This window comes from Sphaeramia orbicularis, chromosome 8 (assembly GCF_902148855.1).
Source record: "Sphaeramia orbicularis chromosome 8, fSphaOr1.1, whole genome shotgun sequence".
NCBI lineage: Eukaryota > Metazoa > Chordata > Actinopteri > Kurtiformes > Apogonidae > Sphaeramia > Sphaeramia orbicularis.
In genome coordinates, this window is record NC_043964.1 from 11,203,551 (window position 1) to 11,209,958 (window position 6,408).

A 6,408-nucleotide genomic window follows, 5' to 3' on the forward strand; every position below is an offset into this window, starting at 1 on the left:
CTGATAAAGAAAAATCAAGTCAAAAATGCTGTTTGGCTGAAGTTTCCAAGATACAGCCTTGGGTCAAAATGTGAAATTCAAGAATTAACGAGAGAATGGGTTTGACTCAAAAGGAATATTTGTCTCAGAGCGACAAGATCTACTTCAAAACACTGTCTGCACATTAGAATACATTCACTTTACAGGTTCTATTTAGTGGAAGATTTATAAAACTATTATATAAATGTACATAAACCAATATATGTGTAATAACACTTAATCATATACCTTGAAAACATCAGCAAACCGGCACTTTTGTCATTTATTTTCCAATTAATCTTATTAAATTACATAACATTTAGCACATTTAATGTCTGAAGCAAATCATTTCTAAAAAAAAATGTAGATCAGTGTTATCATTCATTTTAGAAGTCATTATTTTCAGACGTGTAGGTCCAGTGCAAAGCAGTCGTCTGCCCCACCAGCTTTAAAAAACAAAACTTCTGTTGTTATCATTATATTTGTCCAAACAAATGTACTTTTAGTTGTACCAGGTATTAAAATGAACAAGAAATTGAAAAAACCAGGGGTGGTCTAATAATTTTTTCCACGACTGTATAATATTACATACATTTGGGCAGCCACATTACATAATTGCCTAAGTCATACACTATATCACAGGTGTCAAACATGTGGCCCGGGGGCCAAATCTGGCCCACCGAAGGGTCCAATCCGGCCCGTAGGGTGAATTTGTGAAATGCAAAAATTACACTGATGATATTAACAATCAATAGTGTACAAATCATTTTAATTCAGGTTCCATACATACACATATAAACCAATTAGATTTCAATAGGGTCAAACCAGAAAAATACTGTCATAATAAGCTATAAATAACGACAACTGCAGATTTTATTTTTGTTATAGTACAAAAAAGTAAAACTACATGAAAATGTTTAAGTAAGTAAGTAAGTAAAGTAAATTTTATTTATAGAGCACTTTTCACAGACAGAGTCACAAAGTGCTTTATCAATTCAAATCAGAAACAAATTAAGTTTACAGAGACCCAACAGAATCCTTCAGGAGCAAACACTTGTGATTGGTGACAGTGGCGAGGAAAAACTTCCCTTTAACGTTTACATTAACAAACTATCCTTTTACAAAAAAATGTGAATGACCTGAACAAATATGACCAACGTGAAATATCTTGAGAAAAGCAAAAGCCATTTTATCAATATTATACCTGTTACTAAATGTTTTGTGTATTTGTAATTGTAATGTAAGTTGTAATCCACATGTGTAAATGATAAACTGATCAATTGAGGCAGAATATTATTTAAACTGCACTTGTTTTTCTTAAGACATTTTAAGTTTTTCACCTTATTCAGATTTTTAAGGAAATGTTGTAGATGTAAACATTATCATGATGTAATTTTTCTTTTTTCACTGGTATTATTTTACAGGTTTACAGACCTCTGCCAAGGTAGATCAGTGTCTCCCCCCACCCCCCCGATCACCACCAAAATTTAATAATTTCTTTCTTGTGCCAGTATCAACATTTTCTGAAAATTTCATGAAAATCTGTCCATAACTTTTTGAGTTATCTTGCTAACAAACAAACAAACAAACACGCACACAAAGCAAAGCGATCGTAATACCTTCTGGCGGAGGTAATAACCTCTGCTGTTACACTTGGCGTGGAGAGAACACTGGTCAACAACAAATTTATTGTTTAATTTTTTTGAGCTGATTTAGGATAATTTTGGTGTGCTGAATCCAAAAATCACATTAATTCTGCTCAATCAGGTCAACTTTCTGAACTATGCTACATATTGGCTTTTTAACATTTTTGCTTACATTTATGGGCATTTTCACATCATATATACAAAATTCTTTCATATTTCTTGCAATAAACGAGTTCTGAAGATTTTACTTTTGCCAATTTATGATTAATGTTTTTTTTAATATTACAGGTGAATGAAATGGCTTCGACTAGAAGATCTTGCAAAAATAAGCCTGATGTATTCTGCTACAGTTTGTAACACTTAATAAATACGAGGGCCGTTCAATAAGTTCATGGCCTCACCCAGAACAGAACAACACAGACTGATAATTTATATTTTATTTTTCAACATAATCTCCATTTACAGCAATGCACTTGGTCCATCGATTTTCAAGCATCACTATCCCATCACGAAAGAATGTAACATCCTGTATTATAACAACCAGTATTTCTGGGTGAGGCCATGAACTTATTGAACAGCCCTCGTACATCCTGTTAGAAAATGTTTTTTTTTTTTCTCTTAAAACCTATTTTGGGTGAGAACTATATAAAAAAATCAACTGATAAAGTCACAAAAATGTAATCAATTTTGTGAGAAGATCAAATTTTTCAAAATCAAATTAGCAAAAAAGCCTGACCTGATTGAGAAAAACAGATGTCATTTTTTGATTTAGCGGTGCAAAATGGTCTAATTCAGTTGAGAAAACCTAGACAACTTGCAAAAAACATATTTTTGTAACCCAGTGTAATAAACTGGACAGTGCCCCTAGTGCCCAAAAGGTGCAGGGCCACCCCCCCCAAAAAAAGGTCTCTACTCAGGGGGACCAATTGAGAAATAACATATTTATACCACAAATATCAAAACACTTACCCCTTTAACAATTTTAATTACATACTCTCCCAACCTCATCACCAACTCAACCCAACTACCCAGCACCTGGAGAAGTGATTTAAGAGTAGAGAGAAGAGGACAGGAGCAAGCAGGTTATGGAGGGAGAGAGGGTTGAAGAGAAGGAATCCATCTACGTACAGGTGAAAATATTGCAGAGCCCACAAGAGCAAGAGCTACCGGAGGCCGACGCAGCACCAGAATCTCCAGCCAAGCCAACCTGAGGCTGAGACTAAACACCAACCTCTAAGTCTTCAAGAAGCTCTTGAAGACCTAATTCTTCAGAGAGTACCTCCTGTCCTAGCACTTTCAAACATTCCATTTTATATGTATTATTATGTCTATTCTGCTGTTTTTACTTAGTATTTTTTATTTCACTGTTTTTAATTGTACATGTTTTTAATTGCTGCTTTTATGTCTTTTTAATCTATTCTTGTATTTTAGTCTATCATTTTGCTTTTTTATTCTTCTGTATGACACTGTTTTAACCCTTTCATGCATGAATTATGAGAACCTTAATCAAGATTTATTTTTTCCTAAGTGTTTTTATTCCTCTTTAGGCATGAAAAAAACCCACTGTGATTGAATTTTTTTTTTTTTTTTTTTTTTTTTTTTTTTAATGAACCGATTTTACATGGAGTTACAAAATCATGCATTTAATTTTAGAAGCAAAGAAACATGTATCTACTGATATACTGTGTGAAAACTATGAGATAAAGACATTTTTAATGCTGCTAATTTGATGTTTTCTCACATTTCAACAATACCTTCATGGAGATTATATGCAAAAAAACAACAACAACAAAACAAACAAACAAAAAAACTGTTAATTACAGTTTAATAACAATTTGCTTTTTTTTTTTTTTTAACAATCAAACATGTTAGTGCAGATCAGGTTTATCTAGAACAGCAAATTTACAGTAATGGTATGAATTACAGTGCTTGTGATGATGCATAAGCGTCCACTGTGTTAACTGATATGGAACTGAAACAACAAAATCCATAAATATACAATGGAACAGCTGTAGAATAACTGTCCACTGTAGTGACCACCATGCATGAAAGGGTTAATTGTGCAGCTGTTTTATGTTTTTAACCCTTTCATGGATAGTGGTCACTCCAGTGGACAGCTATTCTACTCTTGTATACTCATGGATTTTATTGTTTTAGTTCCATATCAGCCAACACAGTAGACACCTATGCATCATGCCATACATTGTAATTCATACGATTACTGTAACTTTGCTGTTCTTGATAAATCTGATCTGCACTAACATGTTTTAGAGCAAATCAATTGCTTGTTATTGTTAACAGACTGTAATTAACCATTTTTCTTAAACAAAAAGTTTTTTTTTTTTTTTTTTTTGCATATTACCTCCATTCAGTGAATAATAACTAATATTAGAGTATGTTAAAATGTGACAAAACATCAGATTAGCAGCATTTAAAAAAATTATTTCATACTTTTCACACAGTGTCTCAGTAAAAACATGTTTCTTTGCTTCAAGAATTAAATGCATGATGTCCAGCTGAGTGAATATTTTTTTGCAACTCCATGAAAAATAGGTTCATAAAATTTTTTTCAATTGCATAGTTGTTTTCAGGTCTAAAGAGGAATAAAAACACTCCAGAAAAACAACTTGATTAGGGTCGAAAAAACGGTATTCAAAATCTCTCTGAAGGGACATTTTAGAGAAAATTTGACCCACATTTTTATTTTTAAATTAATTTTTGCTTTAGTTGGACCATAAGGGATTATCCAAAACAAGGAGCGACTTTATATTGAAATAAATGTTGGAATGGTAATCAATTAAAATTCGCTCTCTGACTGGACATGACTGTGTTTTGACCCATTAAGGTTCTCATAATTCATGCATGAAAGGGTTAATCTATTCTTGTATTTTTCTTTCATTTCTGGTTTTTCCCCTGTAAGTCGCTTTGGGAAAAAGGGTCTGCCAAATGCATAAATGTAAATCTAAATTTAAATGTAAATGTGATCTTTATTCTGCTTTGTTTCCATTCTGCTGCTCATTCAAATCAAAACCCAGTTCCTCTCAGGCACTGTGCTCCAAAACCTCCTCAGACAGAAAGTCCTCTACTGATGCCCTCAAAGTTTAACCTTGAAGAACCAGAACTCACATGAAATACACCTGATCTAATCAGCAACCACAGCCAGTCCCTCTACCTGCCTATCACAATCTTATCTAAAGCCCCCTCCAACAGTCTGCAGGTGCCTACTGGCGGTGGGTATTTATGCACTCACAGATTTGGCAAGAAAACAAGCCGGATCGCTACAACGTAAAATTATACAGTCCACTAGAGTTGTTTTAAAGAATGAGTTTAGTCAATGGATAGAGGTAAAGGCCACATTTGGGTTCAGTACTCACAAAAAGACAGTGAAATTACTGCTACGTGGAGTTCCCATTCCCATAATGCACTTAAAAAATATCCAAACTTTGAGCCACTTACCGAAAATGTTCAATTGTTGGTTGAAAGGGACGGAGCAGCACAACCAACAACCTAGAGGGGGCGGGGCCTGAAATGGCTCATGTGCATTTAAAGAGCCAGTGCTCAAAAACAACCTTTCTGGTGTCATTACTCAGAAATAGGGTTGAAGATGGACCTGTGGAGTTGAATTAATGAAGAATTCAGACCCAAGCAGAGCAATTACAGTTTATGTAGAGCACAGGGAAATGTTTTGAAATGCATAATTCCGTTTTTTTTTTTTTTTTTTTTTGTTAAGAGCAAAATATCACTCCTTTCAGAAAAACACAGAACTGAACCAGTACCAGATTGGACCACTAGATGGAGTGCTGACTCCTTGCAAAGTCATCTGACACTCAGGCTGTCATGTCTCCTTTGGTGGTTGTGAACTTAGTCCTTGACTGGAATGTGATCTACTTCATATTGTTGGCCTCAGTTTGGGACTAAACCACTAGCAGCTCATCAGTTATTCTGTTTCATCCATATTATATTCATCATGTTGCTTATGACTGATGCAAAACCACAGGAATTCAGAACTCTAACACCTTTAACCAACGGTGTTCTTTTTTTAATTTACACACACACTCACACACACACACTCACACACACACATACACTTATTACCTCCACCACGAGGTATTGTGATCACTTTGCTTTGTGTGTTGTGTTTGTTTGTTTGTTAGCAAGATAACTCAAAAAGTTAAGTACGGATTTTCATGAAATTTTCAGGAAATGTTCATACTGGCACAAGGAACAACTGATTACATTTTGGTGGTGATGGGGGGGGGGCGCACAGATCTGTCTTGGCGGAGGTCTGTGCTCTCTGAGTGCTTTTCTTGTTGATCATTGTATTTGGAGTAAATATTTAAAGTGCATATAAATATAGTCTATATTAAAAACGGTTGATTACACAAACCTGATGGTGTGTGAGGTGACTAAAAAAAGTGTATATGAATGGTTTGTATGGATGTTTTGTTTTATTGTAAAAATATAAAGAGGAAAATGTGTGTTAGCAAAGCAAAGGAAGCAGATGTAGTTACCTCCGCTAAGGAATGGCGAAGGTTATGTTTTCATTGGGGTTTGTTTGTTGGTTAGTTGGTCAGTTAGCAAGATAACTCAAAAAGTTATGGATGGATTTTGATGAAATTTTCAGGAAATGTTATACTGGCACATGGAACAAATTATTAAATTTTGGTGGTGATGGGGGGGGGGTGATCTGCCTGGGCGGAGGTCTGCGCTCTCCAAGTGCTTGTCTAGTTTGATTATTAGTTTG